The sequence below is a fragment of the Schistocerca cancellata genome, chromosome 1 (genome assembly GCF_023864275.1).
Source record: "Schistocerca cancellata isolate TAMUIC-IGC-003103 chromosome 1, iqSchCanc2.1, whole genome shotgun sequence".
NCBI lineage: Eukaryota > Metazoa > Arthropoda > Insecta > Orthoptera > Acrididae > Schistocerca > Schistocerca cancellata.
The window spans coordinates 1,048,221,403-1,048,244,002 of record NC_064626.1 but is presented as its reverse complement, the minus strand read 5'-3'; the positions used below and the strand labels follow the sequence as shown (position 1 = coordinate 1,048,244,002).

Below are 22,600 nucleotides of genomic sequence, written 5' to 3'. Positions count from 1 at the left end.
AGCCACATGACAGTCTTCCGTGTATGCTTCTCACAAGGAATCCACTGTCCTCTGTCAACTCAGCATTGCCCAATCGTGGCTGACCCATGGCCATATTCTCTGATGTGAGGATCTCCCTCACAGCCAATGCAGAGGCCACCTGACAGAGGCCCACTTACTCATAGACTGCCCTAATTTAGCTGCTTTGAGGCCGCGTCTTAATTTTCCTGACACACTCCCTCTGGTACTAGCAGACAATGCCACAGTGGCTGACCTCTTGTTTCACCCACAAAGGTGATTTCTATTCATCCCTGTAAGGTAGAACTTTTTGATCTCATTGACTATCTGAGGGGTTGGTGGAGCACCCATCACATGCTCCCCCTCCCTGGGGGTCCCTTGGCAGTCCTTGCTTGGTGGCCCAGCCTGGCCTCTATTCTTCCTCCCTTTTTTATTCTCTGTATTCTTTTTCATTTCTTGGTTTTAGTATAAACGCTGTGGATTGATCACACCCTAAACTTAAACATCTCGGGTTTGGAATTGAAAACCCAAAAAATGTTAAGCATATAGTGAAGCTGATATATGCAGTATTAAATCTCTCTCCAGAATGCATCTTTTAGTGTGACTTGTTTTGATAAAGTGTCAGGAAATGTGACACTGGGAGATAAAAGTGCTACCTATAGATTTTTTTATCTTGGAGTGAGCTTTTGGTGCTATTTAGTAGTTGATTATAAAATGGAAAGAATATATGAACTTTTGCTCAGTGTATGGTATTGAATCTTGGTTGTGGTGACAAACCAATGTGAAACATAGCCCTAGATCTAGGTTAGTTCCAATTGATAAATATTGCAACCTTCCCCAGTATGGATGCAATGAGCCGTGCCTGCTCTGAACTAACATCCCCAGTGCCCAAGGCCTTGCACTGTTTACATCATCTGACTTCAACTACAACTACTTCATTCCTGGTCACCATGACCAACTATGTCCTTACCCAGAATTACTTCTCCTCATCACCTACAAATGAATTCGTGCTACAACAAAGGGTATTTGTAAGGCACCTTTGGATGACAACCTATTCATGGGTCATCTAGAGGAATCCTTCTTAACCACCCAGAATCCCAAACCACTCACTTGGTTCAGATTCATTGATAACATCTTCATAATGTGGGCTGAGGATGAGAACACCCTGTTGACATTCCTCCAGAACTTGCTCCTCCAGTTGCTGGTACTCTTCAGCCCAACAAGGATGACTGAATTAGTACCTCTATCTACATCAAATTTCTCAATCACCAGCAGTACCTCGACTGTGACAACTGCCACCCATTCCACACTAAAAGTTCCCACCCTAGCCACCCATGGCCATCACATCTATAGTGATGAACAGAGGTGCCAAGGGTTTTGTCAAGGCCTTCATAGACTGTAGTTACCTTCCCAAAATTGCCCAGAAACAGATCCCCTGTGCCTTGTCTCACCAGTCACCTGTCATCCCTCACATACCCATTGACCAGCAACAAAGGAGCACTCCACTCATTACTCAATACCACCTTGGACTGGAGCAACTTAATAACATTCTCCGCCAGGACTTTGATCACCTCTCACCCTGTCCTCAGGTAAAAAACATCCTCCCCACAGTAGTGGTTCACTGCCCATGCAGCCTATGAAATATCCTTGTTTGTTCCTGCTCCCAATCCTTTTCCTCATGGCTCAAGTCCCAGAAGTAATCCTAGATGGAAGACTTGTGTCAAACATCCTCCAACTACCACCTGCTTCAGTCCTGTCACTGGCCACACTGCTATCCCATCAAAAGCAGGGCCATCTGTGAAAACATCCGTATGATACACTAATATACTTGCTACCATCCTGCTGCATTGTATGTGGGCATGACAATTGACATGCTGTATATCTGCATGAATGGCTACTACCAAGAGACATCCATGACTGGATGGTCCTCATCCAGTTGTTGAACACGTCACCCGACATAATGTGCTTCCCTTTAATGACTGCTTAACAGCCTGTGCCATTTGGATTCTTTCCACCAACACCAGCTTCTCTGAACTACACGGGTGGGAACTCTTCCAACAACATGTCCTTCATTACTGTAACCCTTCCTGACCTCTACCTTTGCCAGTCTCTGTCCTCCACCTGGATATCCCCTTCCGTGTCCCCACTCTAGCATTACACGTGCTATCTATCCCACCAGTACTCCTACATTTTCTTCTTCTGTTTTCTACTCTTCTCGCATCTCTCCTTCCTTTCCACTTCTCAGACCAGAGACAAGGGTCATGCCTTGTCAATGATAATTTGTTTGAAATCTGACAGGAATTGCGTCAGTTCCATCTGCATGCTTCACCTTGTCCTTTGCAGCCCGACAAGGATAACTGCATCAATACCTTTCTCCACAGCAAACCTACCAACCACTAGCAGTGACCCTCGAATATTTGGTGTTGGCTACCTTGCGAAAGGCAATTTCTCACAGCAGCATATAAAGCTGAATGTCTTCAATTGGTCAAACAACACAAAACTGCACATGAGTTGACTGGAGGCATGTAGTGTGGTCTGATGAATCATGATTTTGCCTTTCTTCAAATCGTGCAAGGTGCAGAGTACACTGACAGCCCAATGATGTATTTAACCTGCAGTATATGGAGAGTGTAATTCAGACTGGAGCAGTTCTGTAATCTTTCAGAGCTGTTTTTCATGCCATGACTTGAGCTCACTCATTCAGGTTACTGTAACACGAACCGAAAGATTATTTCAGTATTCTCAGTGACTGCTTGTTGTCCTTCCTTTTCTGTATATCTTCACAATGATTATGCTGTGGATACACTATTAAATTTCCAACTAATGTCTCCAGCTGACAGTGTTCCATTTCATGATGTTTTGGGGTTCTATCAAGATGACGACGACTTCTTGCTATAATATTTCAGCCAGCAATGGTCGTCAGCTGAAGTATCATTGCAAGAAGTCAATGTCATCTGGCTGCAATCACGAAACTTCATGGGATGATCTTTACACCAGGTAAATTTCAAGAATCACATCAGATACTTCTTCGGGAAGGAGATGGCATCACACATATACAGCGGTTGGATAAGTTACATAAAAGCGAGCGAGATTTTTTAAATTCTTTGTGTTTTTTACTGAAGAGCTAAGACAATCACCTCATTCAGAAGTTTGCCAGAATGACACATTTTAGCAAGACCACCAGTGTGAAGTTCATTGCTTGTATGGCAAGCCTATCACTAGTGAGGGAGAGGATTCGTTTTACTCACCATGAACTGGATGCCGTTTCAAAAAAAAACTTTTTTATGTGCTCATGGAGATTGCTGCCAGTCTCCTATCTCTGTCCTGGGAATGGTTCGATGGCATGATCTGGGTAAAATTGGACTAGGTCTTTATGAAGTCTGCTTCAAGACAGTCTTCAAAGTTTGCACTCACGTCAGTAACATTACTGCAAGGAGAGGTTTTGGACAGCCTGATGCTATTGGTGCTTGGGAAAGGCTTGAACTTCATGCCTACACCTAGAACCTTGCCTTTAACTGATTTCATTAGTGCTATTACACATCTTCCCAGTGCTGCTGCAGAAGTAAGAAATGATACACGTTGTGCACTTACAAAAAGCTCCACCTCAGAAGAGTAATGTTTCCTCCATGGAAAGGACTGCACTATGCAAGCTACAAGAAGAGCCTTACACGTTCATTCTTCCATTGGATAAGGGAAACACCACTCTGTTGTTACCATGTGAGATCTATGACCATAGAACTATATTCTACCAAGGTTATATGGTCATCCAAGGAGTCACAAAGATCATCTTCCATTACATCGTATTTAGAGCAATATTGACTCATTGACGTATGACTTGACTTGACATCGTGCGTGTTTACTGAGACCTTATGTGGGGAAGTGTTCACATCATGTTCACAGCTCTGGTGACTTTATTAATAGACTGAAGTCACTTTGACTTAGTGAATTAATCTAATTAGTGAGCTATGATGTTACTGTGTGACAATTATTAAAGTATATGAAATGGGGGGGGGGGGGGGGAGAAAGACATAAATTAGTTACAAACTGGGCCATGCACACACTTTATTCAACATGTAAATGTCACTACAGATATTCAGATTTAAGTTATGACATGTTCGATATGCCTGCCATCATTGGTAATGATGTGGTACAGACGAATAGAGAAATTCTCCATGACCCGCTGAAGTGTTGGTACATCGATGCCGTCAGTGACCTCCTGAATGTTTTTTTTTTTTTTTTTTTTTTTTTTTTTTTTTTTTTTTTTTTTTTTTTTCTCGAGATCAGCAATGGTTTTGGGGTTATTGCTGTACACCTTGTCTTGATATAGCCCCACAAAAAGGAATCATGTGCTCAGATCCAGAAAATACGGCGGCCAATCGAGACACATGCTAGTGATCTCTGGGTACTCAGAGCCAGAATGCATTTTCCAAAGTAGTCCTCCAAGACATCAGACACTCTACTGCCTTGATGGAATTGAGCTCTGTCTTGCATGAATCACATCTTATTCAAATCAGGGTCACTTTGGATAATGGGGGTGAAATCATCTTCCAAAACCTTTACGTACTGTTTGGTAGTCATCGTGCCATCAAGGAATATCACACCAATTATTCCGTGACTGGACATTGCACACCACACAGTCACCTTATGAAGGTGAAGAGACATCTCGATCACAAAATGCGGGTTCTCAGTCCCACAGATGCGTCAATTTTGCTTATTTACAAACTCATCAAAATGAAAGTGGGCTTAGCCACTAAACCATACCGTATTAACATAAAAGTCCTGTTCATCAATTTTGTGGACAATAGCATTGGCAAAACATAACTGCTGTTCCAATGCCCTGAGGCTTAATGGCTGATGGTTTGAATTTTGTATGGGAAGAGATGCAGGTCTTCAACAACAATTTGTCACAGTGTCTCACGGTTGATTCCCACCCGTTGTGCAGCTCATCTGATCAATTTCCTGTGGTTGGTTTGAAACACAGCATGTGTCTTCTCAGTGTTTTCAGACATTGTCACTGTTTCTGGATGACCAACATTGCCGACACTGTCATCATGAACACTACCCATTCTCTCAAACTTGCGAATCAAATTCTTGATTGTTAGCAGACTTGAACTGATTGTCTTCAACTTGAACTCGGTTGCAAACTTCCTTTGAGTAACAGGTAGGCTGTTATTGCTTGCACAGTAGGCCTTCACAAACTCTATACGCTCAGGCACACAATCTGTGACGTTTTGAAGTGCAAATGGCCAAAAACAACAAGGCGTATGCACATGTGTGTAGTAATTCCCATCGTGCATCGTGGCCAACTGTGCAGTTGGAACATCCTTACGCAAACTATTCAGAAGTTATGACAATTTTATTTCATATAGTTCAATAATTTTCACCCTGTATCTCACTCTTTATTAGGGTCCCTCTCATGGATTCATTGTCATCTCATCAGCAGTAAGTTCAAACTCTATTTCATCATGCTCTTTCCTCAACCTACTCTTTACTAAACAGTGAATATTTTGAACAGATAGAGAATGTTGCCATGGGTAGTCCTCTCTCGCCTCTGGTAGCCAACTTATGGAAGCCTTTGAGGAGAGGGCACTTCATTCGGCAGAACTTAACGCAAAAGTCTTCTGATGACATATAGATGATATTTTTGTAGTGTGGCCCCATCATGAACAAGAACTGTTACACTTCTTGCTGCATCTGAATTTGATCCATAAGAATATCATATTTACAATGGAAGTGGAGAGGGTTGGCTGGCTGCCATTTCCGGATATCTTGGTCTTTTAGAAAGTGTATGGATCATTGGGGCATCCCATATAGCAAAAGCCCACACATACAAATCTGTATTTGAAGGCATTTGACTGCCACCACCCATCACAAATTATGGGCATCCTTCAAATGTTTGTGCACTAGACATATGTTGTGCCTGACAGAGACAGCCTTGCATAGGAGCTGGAATTCCCACAATCTGTGTTCAAAGATAATGGATATTCTCCACATCAGATCAGCACACCTTTAAGGTGGAAGAAATGACACCCTCAAGATCAAAAGAAGAAGGAGCAGTTCAAGACCAGGGTGTTCCTCCCATATGTCTGCAATATTTCATCAAAACTAGGCAGAATCTTAAGGAAACATTATGTCAAAGTAATCTTCTGCCCTCTTACAAGGACTCTTGCTCATCTCAATTTGATAAAGGATGATCTGGGATTGCAGAGGGCTGTAATCTACGGAATACCTTGGCATTGTAGCAAAGCCTACATTTGTCAGTTAACGCGCACAGTGTGCGAAAGGTCCATTGAACCTAATCGCCACTTTGCGTTTCTCAGCCCAGTAATTCAGCCATAGCCAAGCATTGTATCCCCATAGGGCATTCCATCAGTTATTCAGTGATGTAAATCTTGGCCTTAATGAGATTATTCTGGGATTCAGTTATTAAGGAAAAGTTTGAAATATGTTTGGTAGATCTTATTAATCGGGATGACTCTCCATACTACCAAAAAGTTCTCAATCCATTCACAAATTTCACTTGATACCCCCCACATGATCGAACTTTTGACAATAAGTGTAGGTGTGGACTGAGTTGAATGCTTTTTTGGAAATCTAAAAATACTGCATGTACCTGGTTGCCTTGATGCAAAGCTTTCTGTATGTCATGTTAGAAAAGTGCAAGTTGAGTTTCACGTGATCAATGTTTTCACAGAGGAGATCATTCTATTAGAGTACCTCATTATGTTTGAACTCAGAATATGTTCTGAGATACTTCAACAAATAGTCGTTAAGGATATTGGATAGTAGTTTTGTGGATCACATCTACCACCCTTCTTGTAGACATGTGTGACCTGTGCCTTTTTCCACGAACTGGACATGGTTTTTTGTTCGAGGGATCTGTGACAGACTATAGTTAGAAGAGGGGCTAACTCAGCTGCAAATTTACTATAGAATCTGACAGGGATTCCATTGGGCTCTGAAGCTTTGTTCAATTTTTTTGTGGTGGAGAATCTAGCAAGTCACATGGAACACCCCAGGTATCATTCATTTCACTCAGAGGCTCTGCTGCTGAGGTGCCTTGCAGTGTACCCGACATGGGGACCTGCCCTCATCGCAAAGTGAGTGGCAGGTGGTAATGCATTAACATCCCTCGAGGGAGAGTGTTCAGTGTCAAGGCTGGTTGATTGGTCTCGCCCATAAACTCTGAGTGGACAAGTGGCCGCTCCTTCAGCAAGGTCTGAGCAGTCACACAGGGAGGAGTTCGGTAGTTATTGGCAGCTCCAGCACCGGGCACATTATGAAGCCCTTTAAGGAAATACCAACCAGGGCCAGAAATAAATTCAATGTGCTCTTGGTACATCTGCCTGGGGACCTCATCAGAGTTGTGGAGGAGGCACTGTCTGTAGTTGTTGAGCATGGATGGTGCAATCGTCTGCAAGTTGTGACTCACATGGGCACCAGTGACGTCTGTGGCTTGCTGAGAGCATCATCAGTACGGACAGCTGACAGAGCTGGTGAAGACTGCTGGGCCTCTCTCACAGAGTGCAAGCAGAAATCACAGTTTTGTACCATCATTCTCTGAACTGATAGAGATCCTTCAGTTTGGAGCAGAGTGGAGGGTGTCAGAGGCTCTGCCAATTTTGTGGTGGTGTAGGCTACAGATTTCTGGACCGGCATTGTGAGGTGGAGAATTGTAGGACTCACCTTTGTAGGTCAGAGGTTTACTACATAAAGGAAGCAGTTCCTAGCAGAGCACTCATGGAATGTGTGACATTTTGCTTATCTATAGCCTGTAGTTGCCCTCTGTTTTGAAGGATCTTAGTCTCATTTGTAGTTGAACTGAAATGATATCCTGAAAACTGGGGCCATGTAGGGTAGATCCAAATCATGTAGAATGGACGTGAAATAAGTTTTAAAGGTGATACATCCCTTATATTTGCACTTTACCCAAGTTGGTGGCCAGTTATGGTTTCATATTTCACAGTTTCTACAGGTAAACTAAAGTGCATGTCCTCCCTGCAGGTACATAAGGAAGGAGAGTCATCTGATTCCTAGACCAGGTTACAGTTTTAGTTAAAAAACAGCTCAAATTATTCTCACCAGAAACTGTAAGCCCGGCATGTAACTAACATCTGTAATTCATTAGTACCTCTTAAGTTGAGCATTTACTAGGTTGCCTTAGATTTTAAGATGCCAAGGTACTACACAGTTTCATATTCTTTACAGGCACACTTATTGCACACTTATTGCACACTTACATGAAGATGCAGAGTTCACCTTAATCGATACAAAATTGTGAGCACCGGTCTAACAGTATTCAGACTTTCTTATCCCTGTACATATCTAATGTGTTAGACGTATACATGATAGCGGGGCACTGGTGTGATGCGTATATGAAATAAAACCTTGAAATTCTGTTGGGTTAGATTCTACTGTTTGGCATGGACTCAAAGAATTTACTACCATTCTTTATTATGAAAAATGTTTCAGGTTAATAATCCACAAAAGTATACAGAACATTATTATTATGCATCATCAGAAATCCCCTATTTATAAGTATGGCATCCATCTTGTAACAAATATTTCATGATAAAATTATTCAAAATGTTAATTACTGACTGAATTAAGTAGCAAGTGGTGATGTCAGATCCACACTACGGTCACAGGTTTGAATCCTGCCTCGGGCATGGGTGTGTGTCATGTCCTTAGGTTAGTTAGGTTTAAGTAGTTCTAAGTTCTAGGGGACTGATGATCTTAGAAGTTAAGTCCCATAGTGCCCAGAGCCATTTGTCAGATCCAGAAAAAATACAACACTAGGATTATGCTGTCAAAGTTCAGAATCTTGCAGTCATTAAAGCAAAATAGGAGATTCAAATTTTGAGGGTCTGACTGTTTAATATTAATTATTTTGTGATTTAATTAATTTCAGATAATTCTAAAAACATTCCCAGAAAGTTGGAATCATCTGCTTTCGAAAGAGTGGTAACAATACCTTCTCTGCTGCTTATTTGCTCACAGTGTTTCTCCTGTATCCTGACTCCATTGTAAATTTTATTAGGAGTCACTTTTAATTATTCAGGCTCCCAGGAAAACCAGCTGCATCGTTATACTCATGCAGATAAATATAAACAAATGAGCTATAAGTTTCAATGAGATTTACCGTACATTTTCCTTTACATATGGTATATTACATGTGCACCTGTGTTGGACATAGAATGAAAAGGGGGGGGGGGGGGGGGGACGAATCTAATTGTTCTTGGGAGCAGGAAACCTAACAGATGGGCTAAACCATAACTTATTACGTATCAAGAGCACATGTAATAATTTTTTTTTTTTTTTTTTTTTTAGGCTAGGCAGTAGTTTGAGTAGTTTGAGGTCCTCCTGACCCACCAGGTTAGCCGAGAGCGCTAATGCGCTGCTTCCTGGACTCGGGTAGGCGCGCCGGCCCCAGATTGAATCCACCTGCCAGCTTAACGATGGAGACTGGTGTGCCGGCCAGCCTGGATGTGGTTTTTAGGCGGTTTTCCACATCCCACTAGGTGAATACCGGGCTGGTCCCCATGCCCCACATCAGTTACACGGCTCGAAACATTCACACTTTTCCATGGATTACACTAGACACAGACAGTTGGGGTACACTAATTCTGTCCCGGGGGGTACGGGGTGGTGGCAGAAAGGGCATTCGGCCACCCATTAAATTAACCTTGCCAAATCTCATTAACCATGCCGACCCTGTGTCATTGCGGGAAAAAAGGCCTTCCAATGCACACTCACCGATTGAAATGCAGTGAGTGAAATCAGGTCACCTAGAAAATAAAGACACTTCAACTATGAAAATTTTAACAGAAACTATCGAAGTATTCATAAGAAAGTTTCTGAATTTACTGCCTTCAGGAAGGATGTCGTGTTCAAATTATTCTTGGAGAGCTGGCTGAAATCCAAAGTAGAAAGCTCTGAAACATTTAGTGAGGCATGGAATGTATATTGGAAAGACAGAGTAGATGTCATACGAAGGTCATTGCATTTGACAAAAATATTGTCTCTCTCATGGTCGAAATCGAGTCTTTCTTAAGTTACCTTAATGCATGTAACAGTTCTAGGGAAAGTCAAGTTAATTATTAGACATTTTTATCAGCCCTCTGATTCTATCATGGCAGTTCTCAAATATTCAAAGAAAGTCTACATTCAGTAGTGTCAAAATACCTAACTCGTACAGTATTAGTCACAATAAATTAAGGAAAATTATTGCTTACACAGAAAGATTTAAGTATTCATTTTTTTTCTGCATGCTGGTTGAGAGTGGAATAACAGAGAATTATTGTGAAGGAGGTTCAGTGACGCTCTGCTAGGCAGTTATTGTGATTAGGATAGTAGCCATGTAGATGGAGGTGGAGATGTAGTTGGAGGCAACTTTCACCTATCAGGTGTAAATTGGGACATCTAAGGATTCATTGCAGATGGTACAGACAGGCAGTCTTGTGAAGTATTTTTGAACACAGTTATCTGAAAATGCTCTTGAGCAGAAAGTTCAGCAGCCTACCCACAATGAAAATATTTTATATCTTATAGCCACAAACAAATCGGGCCTGATCAACAATGTTAGTATAGAGACAAGGATTAGTGATCATGTCATCAGATGGACAATGGTTGTTGTTGTTGTTGTTGTTGTTGTTGTTGTTGTGGTCTTCAGTCCTGAGACTGGTTTGATGCAGCTCTCCATGCTACCCTATCCTGTGCAAGCTTCATCATCTCCCAGTACTTACTGCAACATACATCCTTCTGAATCTGCTTAGTGTAGTCATCTCTTGGTCTCCCTCTACGATTTTTACCCTCCACACTGCCCTGCAATGCTAAATTTGTGATCCCTTGATGCCTCAGAACATGTTCTACCATCCGGTCCCTTCTTTTTGTCAAGTTGTGCCACAAACTCCTCTTCTCCCCAAATCTATTCAATACCTCCTCATTAGTTACATGATCTACCCATCTAATCTTCAGCATTCTTCTGTAGCACCATATTTCGAAAGCTTCTATTCTCTTCTTGTCCAAACTATTTATCGTCCATGTTTCACTTCCATACATGGCTACACTCCATACAAATACTTTCAGAAATGACTTCCTGACACTTAAATCTATACTCGATGTTAACAAATTTCTCTTCTTCAGAAACGCTTTCCTTGCCGTTGCCAGTCTACATTTAATATCCTCTCTACTTCGACCATCATCAGTTATTTTGCTCCCCAAATAGCAAAACTCCTTTACTACTTTAAGTGTCTCATTTCCTAATCTAATTCCCTCAGCATCAGCCGTCTTAATTTGACTACATTCCATTATCCTCATTTTGCTTTTGTTGATGTTCATCTTACATCCTCCTTTCAAGACACTGTCCATTCCGTTCAACTGCTCTTCCAAGTCCTTTGCTGTCTCTGACAGAATTACTATGTCATCGGCGAACCTCAAAGTTTTTATTTCGTCTCCATGGTTTTAATACCTACTCCGAATTTGTCTTTTGTTTCCTTTACTGCTAGCTCAATATACAGATTGAAAAACATCGGGGAGAGGCTACAACCCTGTCTCACTCCCTTCCCAAACACTGCTTCCCTTTCATGCCCCTCGACTCTAATAACTGCCGTCTGGTTTCTGTACAAATTGTAAATAGCCTTTCGCTCCCTGTATTTTACCCGTTACCCATGCCACCTTCAGAATTTGAAAGTGAGTATTCCAGTCAACATTGTCAAAAGTTTTCTCTAAGTCTACAAATGCTAGAAACATAGGTTTGCCTTTCCTTAATCTTTCTTCTAAGATAAGTCATAAGGTCAATATTGCCTCATGTGTTCCAATATTTCTACGGAATCCAAACTGATCTTCTCCGAGGTTAGCTTCTACCAGTTTTTCCATTCGTCTGTAAAGAATTCGTGTTAGTATTTTGCAGCTGTGACTTATTCAACTGATAGTTCAGTAATTTTCACATCTGTCAACACCTGCTTTCTTTGGGATTGGAATTACTATATTCTTCTTGAAGTCTGAGGGTATTTCGCCTGTCTCATACATCTTGCTCACCAGACGGTAGTTTTTCCTCAGGGCTGGCTCTCCCAAGGCCGTCAGTAGTTCTAATGGAATGTTGTCTACTCCCAGGGCCTTGTTTCGACTTAAGTCTTTCAGTGCTCTGTCAAACTCTTCATGCAGTATCATATCTCCCATTTCATCTTCATCTACGTCCTATTCCATTTCCATAATATGGTCCTCAAGTACATCGCCTTTGTATAGACCCTCTATATACTCCTTCCACCTTTCTGCTTTCCCTTCTTTGCTTAGAACTGGGTTTCCATCTAAGCTCTTGATATTCATGCAAGTGGTTCTCTTTTCTCCAAAGATCTCTTTAATTTTTCTGTAGGCAGTATCTGTCTTACCACTAGTGAGATAAGCCTCTACATCCTTACATTTGTCCTCTAGCCATCCCTGCTTACCCATTTTGCACTTCCTGTTGGTCTCATTTTTGAGACGTTTGTATTCCTTTTTGCCTGCTTCATTTACTGCATTTTTATATTTTCTCCTTTCATCAATTAAATTCAATATTTCTTCTGTTGCCCAAGGATGTCTACTAGCCCTCATCTTTTTACCTACTTGATCCTCTGCTGCCGTCACTACTTCATCCCTCAGAGCTACCCGTTCTTCTTCTACTGTACTTCTTTCCCCCATTCTTGTTAATCATTCCCTAATGCTCTCCCTGAAGCTCTCTACAACCTCTCGTTCTTTCAGTTTCTCCAGGTCCCATCTCCTCAAATTCCCACATTTTTGCAATTTCTTCAGTTTTAATCTACAGTTCATAACCAATAGATTGTGGTCAGTCCACGTCTGCCCCTGGAAATGTCTTACAATTTAAAACCTGGTTCGTGAATCTCTTTCTTACCATTGTATAATGTATCTGATACCTTCTAGTATCTTCAGGATTTTTCTATGTATACAACCTTCTTTTATGATTCTTGAACCAAGTGTCAGCTATAATTAAGTTATGCTCTGTGCAAAATTCTACCAGACGGTTTCCTCTTTCATTTCTTACCCCCAATCCATATTCACCTGCTATGTTTCCTTCTCTCCCCTTTCCTACTCTTGAATTCGTCACCCATGACTATTAAATTTTTGTCTCCCTTCACTACCTGAATAACTTCTTTTATCTCATCATACATTTCATCAAGTTCTTAATCATCTGCAGAGCTAGTTGGCATATAAACTTGTACTACTGTAGTAGGCGTGGGCTTCGTGTCTATCTTGGCCATAATGATGTGTTCACTACGCTGTTTGTAGTAGCTTACCCGCACTCCTATTTTTTTATTCATTATTAAACCTACTCCTGCGTTACCCCTATTTGATTTTGTATTTATAACCCTGTATTCACCTGACCAAAAGTAGTCTTGTTCCTCCTGCCACCAAACGTCACTAATTCCCACTATATCTAACTTTAACCTATCCATTTCCCTTTTTAAATTTTCTGACCTACCTGCCTAATTAAGGGATCTGACATTCCACGCTCCGATCCGTAGAATGCCAGTTTTCTTTCTCCTGATAACGACATAGTAGTCCCCACCTAGAGATCCTAATGGGGGACTATTTTACCTCCGAAATATTTTACCCAAGAGGACGCCATCATCATTTAACCATACAGTAAAGCTACATGCCGTTGAGAAAAATTACGGCTGTAGTGTCCCCTTGCTTTCAGCCGTTCGCAGTACCAGCACAGCAAGGCCGTTTTGGTTAGTGTTACAAGGCCAGATCAGGCAATCATCCAGACTGTTGCCCCTGCAACTACTGAAAAGGCTGCTGCCCCTCTTCAGGAACCACACGTTTGTCTGGCCTATCATCAGATACCCCTGTGTTGTGGTTGCACCTACGGTACGGCCATCTATATCGCTGAGGCACGCAAGCCTCCCCACCAATGGGAAGGTCCATGGTTCATGGGGGCGGGGAGGGGGGGACAGTGGCTACTAAAGTTAATAAGGCCATCAAGAGCAGATAAGCAGTTGTTAGTGTCTTACTTATATAGTGAATGAACATCATATAGTTCCAATATGAGGGATGTAGAGGAATAATGGGCAATGGGCAAAGTTAAAATGTATTGTAAATCACACTCTGGAGAAACATGTGCTGAGTGAGTGGATTAAGGATGGAAAAGACTCACTGAGGTTTAATGACAGAATTCAGAAAATGCTGAGGGAACAGAGACTGTTTCACTCTTGATTTAACAAAAGGACGCGCAAATGATAGTGGTCAAAAGTTAAATTTGTGTATCTGTAAAAAGATAGATGCGCAAAGCATACAACTATTACTACTTCATACATTAGCAAAAGATCTTGCCAAGAACTCAAAAAATTCTGGTCCTACATAAAGTTTCTAAGTGTGTCAAACGCTTCTGTCCAGTCATTCATTGACCACTCTGGTGTAGCAATAGAGGACACCAAAAGGATAGCGGAAGATTTAAATTCTGTATTCAAGAGAGCATTTGTGCAAGAGGCTGTTACAAGTCTACTGTCGTTTGACTGTCACACAGGACATCACAATAGGCATCTCTGGCTTCCAATTTGGTTTTACAGTGTGTGCTCTGTACCATTGGCACCTTATTTAAATTGCATATATCGTGAATCTGTCTCTCATCATGAACTCCCAAGATTAAGGAAAAAAGCACAGGTGACTCTTGTGCATAGTAAGGATAAAAGAATGGATCTGCAAGTTTGTAGACTAATATCCTTAACAACAGTTTGCTGCAGAATTCTTGAATGTATTCCCAGTTCAGATACAATAATGTCGCTTGAGACAGAAGAGCCTGTGTCCACAAATCAGCACAGCTTTAGAAAACATCGGTCATGTAAACTCAATTTCCTTGTTCCTTGCTTTGATAATTTGTGAATCATAGATGAAGGGCAAAGGCAGAGTCTCTATTCTTAGATTTCCGGAAAGTGTTTGACACATTGCCCCACTACATATCATTAACAAAGATGCTTGGGGGAATACGTTCTTGATATATGAGTGGCTTCAAGCTTCATAAGCAATAGAATTTAGTACATGCCTCCATGGCAAGCGTTCATCAGAGAAAAGATATCATCAGAAGTGCCCCAAGGGAGTGTGACATGACTGCTCTTATTTTCTGTATACATAAATGAACTGATGGACAAGGCAAGCAGCAGTCTGCAACAGTATGGTGATGATGCTGTGGTACACAGGAAAGTGTCATAGTTGAGTTATTGGAGGAGGATACAGGATTACTTAGACAAAATTTCAAGTTGGTGCGGTGAATGGCAGATATCATTAAAGGTATTAAAATATAAGTTAATGCAGAGAAGTAGGGGAAACAATCCTTTAATGTTAAAGTATGGCATTAGTAGTGTGCTACACGACAGATGCATCGATTAAATATCTCGGCATGACATTGGAAAGCGATACAAAATGGAATGAAGACAGGATGGTAATGGGGAAGGCGAATAGTAGACTTTGGTTTCTTGGGAGAATTGCATAAAAATGTAGTTCATTTATAAAGGAGACCACATATAGAACATTAGTGCAACCCATGCTTGAGTTATACTTGAGTGTTTGGGATTCCCACCAGTTCAGATTAAAGGAAGACAACAAAGCAATTCAGAGGTGGGCTGCTGGATCTGTTATTGGTTGGTTCAGTCAAATTCTATTTGTGAAACACTATTTAGAAAATCTAGAGAACCGACGTTTGAAGTTTACTGCAGAACAATTCCACTGCCTCATATGTGCATTTCACCTAAGGTCCATGAAGATAAGAGAAATTAGGAACTGTATGGAGGCATGTAGAGAATTGGTATTCCCTTGATCTGTTTGGAATGGAACAGGCAAGAAAATGACTAGTAGTAGTTTCAGGTACCAAATTAATGATTTCTTCTTGCCTTAGTATGTTTCCTTTAGACATATTATCTACTTCGGTCATCATCAGTTATTTTACTACCCAAATAGCAAAATTCATCTTCTACTTTGTGTGTCATTTCTTAATCTAATTTCATCAGCATAGACACTATCCAATCCATTAGACTGCTCTTCAGAGTCCAGAACCATGTGACATAATGTTATCAGCAAACACCAAAGTTCTTGTTTCTCTTCCATGAACACAATTCCTTTTCCAAATTTCTCCTCGGGTTTCTTTAATGCTTGTTTAGTACATAGATTGAATAACATGAGGGCTAGGCTACAACCTTGTCACACTCCCGTCTCAACTACTAGTTCCCTTTCATGTCCTTAGGCTCTTGTAACTGTAATCTTGCTTCTGTACAAGTTGTAAACAACCTTTTGCTTTTTGTATTATATCCCTGCTAACTTCAAAGTTTCTAAGAATGTGGTTCAGTTAAACGTCAATAGCCTTCTCTAAAACAACAAGTATTATGAATGTAGGTTTGTCTTTCTTTGACCTATTTTCTAAGGTAAGGTGTAGGGTCAGTAATGCCTCATGTGTTCCTTTATTTCTACAGTGAAGTGATCTTCCCAAGATTGACTACTTCCAGTTTTTTTCATTCTTCCGTAAATAATTCGTGCCAGTATTTTGCAGCTATGACTTGTTGAAATGATGGTTCAACGTTATTCACCCATGTCCTTTTGATTTTGAATAATTGTATTCTTCTTGAGATCTGAAGGTAATTCCCCTGTATCAGATATCTTGCACAGCAGGGAAATTATTCTCCCAGTATCACATCATTCATCTCATCTTCACCTACTTCCTCTTTTTTTTCTACACAAATCAAAAAAAGTTTCGCATCACCCCAGTTCCCATAACTCCTTAAGGTAGACATTGACTGTGAATATTGTGTCACAGACACAGTCCCTTTGACTGTTCAGATATGTCAGTAAACCTACCCAAAGATGTAAACAACCATGCATGAGCAGCACTTATTAGACGAAGGGGGCCCGACAGCTGATCAGTTCCAGTCACTCCACCAGGAAGGAGGTACACAGCTCGTGTTGTCTGTAGTTCAATCATGCCTAGATGCTCAACACCATGGTTCGATCACGTCTGCTTTGTTACTTTGTGCCAGGAAGGGCTCTTTACAAGGAAAGTGGCCAGGCGTCTCGGAGTGGACCAAAGCGATGTTGTTTGGACTTGGAGGAGATACAGAGAGAGAATGGAACTGTCAATGATATGCCTTGCCCTAGGACTACTACTGCAGTGGATGACAGCTACCTACGGATTACAGCTCGGAGGAACCCTGACAGCAACACAATGTTGAATAATGCTTTATGTACAGCCACGACTCAAACTGTGTGCAATAGGCTGCATGATGCGCAACTTCACTCCCGTCGTCCATGGTGAGATCCATCTTTGCAACCATGACACCATGCAGCATGGTACGGGTGGGCCTAACAGCATACCAAATGGACCGCTCAGGATTGGCATCATGTTCTCTTCACCAATGAGTGTCGCATATGCCTTAAACCAGACACACACACACACACACACACACACACACACACACACACACACACACACACACACATATATATATATATATATATATATATATATATGTCTGCTTGTGTCTTGTATGTATGGATGGATATGTGTGTGTGTGCGAGTGTATACCTGTCCTTTTTTCCCCCTAAGGTAAGTCTTTCCGCTCCCGGGATTGGAATGACTCCTTACCCTCTCCCTTAAAACCCATATCCTTTTGTCTTTCCTTCTCCTTCCCTCTTTCCTGACGAGGCAACCGTTGGTTGCGAAAGCTAGATTTTGTGTGTATGTTTGTGTTTGTTTGTGTGTCTATCGACCTGCCAGCGCTTTTGTTTGGTAAGTCTCATCATCTTTCTTTTTATATATATAGAGGGAAACATTCCACGTGGGAAAAATATATTTAAAAAGAAAGATGATGAGACTTACCAAACAAAAGCGCTGGCAGGTCGATAGACACACAAACATACACACAAAATTCTAGCTGTCGCAACCAGTGGTTGCCTCGTCAGGAAAGAGGGAAGGAGAGGGAAAGACACAAGGATATGGGTTTTAAGGGAGAGGGTAAGGAGTCATTCCAATCCCGGGAGCGGAAAGACTTACCTTATGGGAAAAAAGGACAGGTATACACTCGCACACACACACATATCCATTTGCATATACACAGACACAAGCAGACATATATAATAGAAGGAAACATTCCACGAAGGAAAAATATACCTAAAATCAAAGATGATGTGACTTACCAAATGAAAGTGCTGGCAGGTCGACAGACACACAAACATACACACAAAATTCAAGCTTTCGCAACAAACTGTTGCCTCATCAGGAAAGAGGGAAAGAGAGGGAAAGACAAAAGGATGTGGGTTTTAAGGGAGAGGGTAAGGAGTCATTCCAGTCCCGGGAGCGGAAAGACTTACCTTAGGGGGAAAAAAGGACGGGTATACACTCACGCACACACACACATATCCATCCACACATATACAGACACAAGCAGACATATTTAAAGACCAACCCGGTCAGGCTGCACGCCTTAGACACAATGTCCAGCGAGTGCAGCAAGGTGGAGGTTCCCTGCTGTTTAGGGGTGGCATTATGTGGAGCCAACGTACATCGCTGGCAGTCATGTAAGGTGCCGTAATGGCTGTATTATACATGAAAGCCATCCTCCAGCCAATAGTGCAACTATATTGGTGAGGCATTAGTCTTCATGGATGACGGTTCGCACCCCCATCATGGACATCTTGTGAATGACTTCCTTCAGAGTAATGACATCACTTGGCTAGAGTGGCCAGCATGTTCTCCAGACATGAACCCTATCAGACATGCCTGGCATGATAAGGCCTGTTTATGAATGACATGACCCACCAACCACTCTAAGGGATTCACGCCGAATCGCTGTTGAGGAGTGGGACAATGTGCCTTGATGAACTTGCGTATAGTATGCCAAAATGAATACAGGCATACATCAATGCAAGAGGACCAGCTACTGGGTATTACAGGTATCGGTGTGTACAGCAATCTGGACCACCACCTCTGAAAGTCTCACTGTATGGTGGTACAACATGCAATGTGTGGTTTTCATGAGCAATAAAAGGAACAGAAATGATGTTTATGTTGATCTCCATTCCATTCTTCTGTACAGGTTCCAGAACTCTTGGAACAGAGGTGATGCTAAACTCTTTTTAATGTGTGTATGACGATTATCTCAATTTGATTCCCTTATATGGACCCACGATATATTACTTACTCCTTTTCCCTTCTTAGCTTAGTGCAGGTTTGCAATATGAAATTTTGTTATTAAAATACAGCAACTTCTCTTTTCTCCATAGGTCTTGTTAATTTTTCTATAAGTGGCATTTGACATTCTCCTCATCATGCATGGTTCATGCATGGAAATAAGCTCAATGAAAAGTGAAGTAAAGAAAATGAGCAGGAAAAATGAAGGATGCAACTTGCAGTGGAAAAGTTATTGAAGAAGTAGGCAGTTTCAAGTATATAGGAAATAAATGAACCAAGAAAAGTAACATCAAGGATGCAATTTCTGAGAGAATAGAAAATTGTTCAAATTTTTTTCATTATGTATTGACATAATTAGAAATTGGAAAATATTTGCCAAAGCAAAGATCATGATATACAAGTCATTTGGCAATTTTGTTCTGTGGATCAGAATATCGGACTTGGACAAAGAAAGATCTAAATGGAATACAAGCAACAGATATGCACTTTCTTTGAGGGATCCTGAGTAAGATGAGGAGGGGTAGGATAAGGAATGAAACAATATGAAACACTATGCAGATCAAACACCTAAAATAAACTGTGTCGAGAAATAGGCTTAAATGGTATGGCCACATTTAAAGAATGTGACCAGAAAAACTTTCAATTAGAACCATAGAATGGGCAGAATCTGGACAAAGACCAATTGTAAAACCACAAAAAAGATAGACCAGGTGAAGGATGATCTGAACCAAAGAGGACTGCAGTGTGAGGAGATGCTGAACGACAGACAGTGAGAGAAATGAAAAGCTTGGAAAAGACTCTGTGAATGACCTGCGGAAGTAGAAACATTTCAGGAAGAAGAAGAGGAAGATTATGATTAGTTGAATTTTTTGAATAATTTGCAAATATCAGTGACCATTATTCTAAAGGTGTCAAGATAAAATCGACAAGGCAGTTTGTCTTCTTGTCAACTTCCACTTACAAAAGCTAAGGACAAATAATTCCTGTTAAACAGTGTTTCTTATTTTACATTTTTGCATGGAATATCTACATGTAATCATTTTATTATAACTTATTCATCATCAACATTTTTTACACTAATCTGTTCTGCAATGAATATTACTCTGAAACATTCTTTGCTGCAGCAAGGCCCCTCTTTCTTTAGCCTCATCTGTACACAGTAGTCAGTCATATGTCACATAAAACAAATTGTTATGAATATTTCATTGCACTTCTTTAGCAGTTGTACAAAAATATTCTTTTACACTTTTTATTTCATTTTATGTTTGCAGCCAAGCTTCACTTTGTTGGAAACAATTATCATGTTTACTCTTGCAAATTTAATTGTGGAATGTATGTATACTTTCAATATATGTTAAAGTAAAAGTACAGGTCACCATCCTCATCCTGAAGCAGCAAGTGTAGAAAACATTCACTTACATATCTGTCAGCCTTGTAGCAGTTATTGTTTTGTTGGCTGCTAAATAGTTGGGCCCTCATGTCAGAAATAATATAAGGTATTCAGTTGTCACTTTTAAAAATTTGAAGTATTTGCCCAAAAGTGTAATTTCATTCGCTCCCGGGCAAAATGTTCCACGCTGAGTAGTATTAAAACGCATGATCCTGTAGGCACACACATTGCTTAATCTTGTACTATCAGTAGGTTCTCATAGTTCTGTTGTGTGTTTCAGATGGAGTTTAGAACCAGACTGGCACCGCACAGGGCAGTGGACTTAAGTGAATGTTACGTACTTAATAATCGGACATGTGATGGTATATATTTTTGTATGTGGTTTATAGATGTTTAGCTTTGATATTGGGATTTTTGTTTTCTGGTTGATTCCAGTTTTTATGAAATGATGAGAAAGGTATGTAGATATGGTTTGGATTATGCTCTCTCACAGCTTAAGATACAATGCAACAGGGACCAACAAGGAGGGAACGATACTTAATTTCTGTAATGCAGGAAGTGACCACTATGAAAAATTGTGCGTTTCTCTGTATGTTTGTATGGTATGCATGTATTAATGTATGGAATACCAAGAATGTTTGACATGTAATTATGGAATACCCCTCGTGAAACTAAACTAAATAGCGTGACTGTCAGTCTTATGCCATTGAAGTGCCTTCTGAGAGTGAATGTTTTAAATTTTATCTGACTGTGACAAAGAAGGCCATTGTAGGTGAAATTTGAATCTGTGGGGGGAAAAAAACACACACACACACACACACACACACACACACACACAGAGAGAGAGAGAGAGAGAGAGAGAGAGAGAGAGAGAGAGAGAGAGAGAGAGAGAGAGATTGCACGAGTTCCATCAGTGTATTCATGTTGAAAGGGTTATTTCTCTTAAGACAATAAATGAAAATCCTGCCACATCTAGAATTCTCTAATTCTGTAGCAGAAAATGATGTATATGTATTTTATTGGTTGATGTTCCTTGGTATATATTGTACTTAAAAGTTTATGTTCCTGATACAAAGTCTTCCAGACATATATGTATGTTCATTTGTTATGCAAAAATAAAATCTTATTATATGCCATGCTATTTCTTTTGTGTGTCCTAAGTGAAATTAAACTTAACACAAATGACACCAAATCAGCCAAGATAAATGTTGATTTTTCAATACGTATGAAATAAAATTTAGTCCTCACATTCTTACAACATATTACCAGGAAAAATCTGAATCATTTCCAAAATCGGAGATATATATTGCTCACTTCAGAGGAAACATGGCTGTATTTCCTGACCATGGTGGTATAATAAGGGGAGTTGTTATGGCTTGAACCCAATGCCCGCCATGTTAGTTGCCCCCCAAACATTAACGTCTGATGGGAATGCTTGGATCAAAAAATGGCAGCTTGTGTCATCTACAGGTGTATTAATCTTTCTAATTTTAGCCTAAAGTCTACAGGAATTGCATAGCATTTGTAAGTGGACTCATGCAAATAATATTTGCTTTTAACAATGTAGGGAAAGACAGATTGCTACTTACTGTAAAGAAGACATGTCAAGTTGCAGACACACAATTAATATACTCACATATAGCTCTTTGCTGAAAGATGTATGTGAGTGTCTTTATTTGTACTTGTCTGCAACTTGATATGTCTTCTTTACAGTAAGTAGCAATCTCTTTTCCTACATTGTTGATATTCCCACCTGGAGCTTCCATTGTTTGATATTTGCTTTTATATAGATAAATTTTGGTTGTGCTGTTTGCTTTCACTATAATGGTTTTATTTATGTCATCTGACTTTAAATATCTTACCAGTGCAGTTCAGATAGCTCTTTGTGAGAAGAAGATTGAAACAGACCAAACATAAAAAAATAGTTTTTCAGCATTTTCAAGAAGAGAACATAGCCTGAACATCAGTTTCATCAGTCCGTATTAAGGAAAGATGATGGATTATGAAAGCAGCCTTTTCACATCACGTACTTTTCTTGGTAA

General features: G+C 40.5%; 1 protein-coding gene across 1 annotated transcript in view; it reads left to right on the top strand.

The window, feature by feature from the left end:
* The window catches only part of LOC126090404 (formylglycine-generating enzyme), a 123,037-nt gene extending 101,351 nt beyond the window's left edge, over nucleotides 1-21,686 (top strand). The window contains exon 5 of the mRNA XM_049906984.1: nucleotides 20,839-21,686. The gene's annotated coding sequence lies outside the window, so the exon portion shown is untranslated. The remainder of the gene's footprint in view (nucleotides 1-20,838) is intronic.
* The last annotated feature ends 914 nt before the right edge of the window (nucleotides 21,687-22,600 follow it).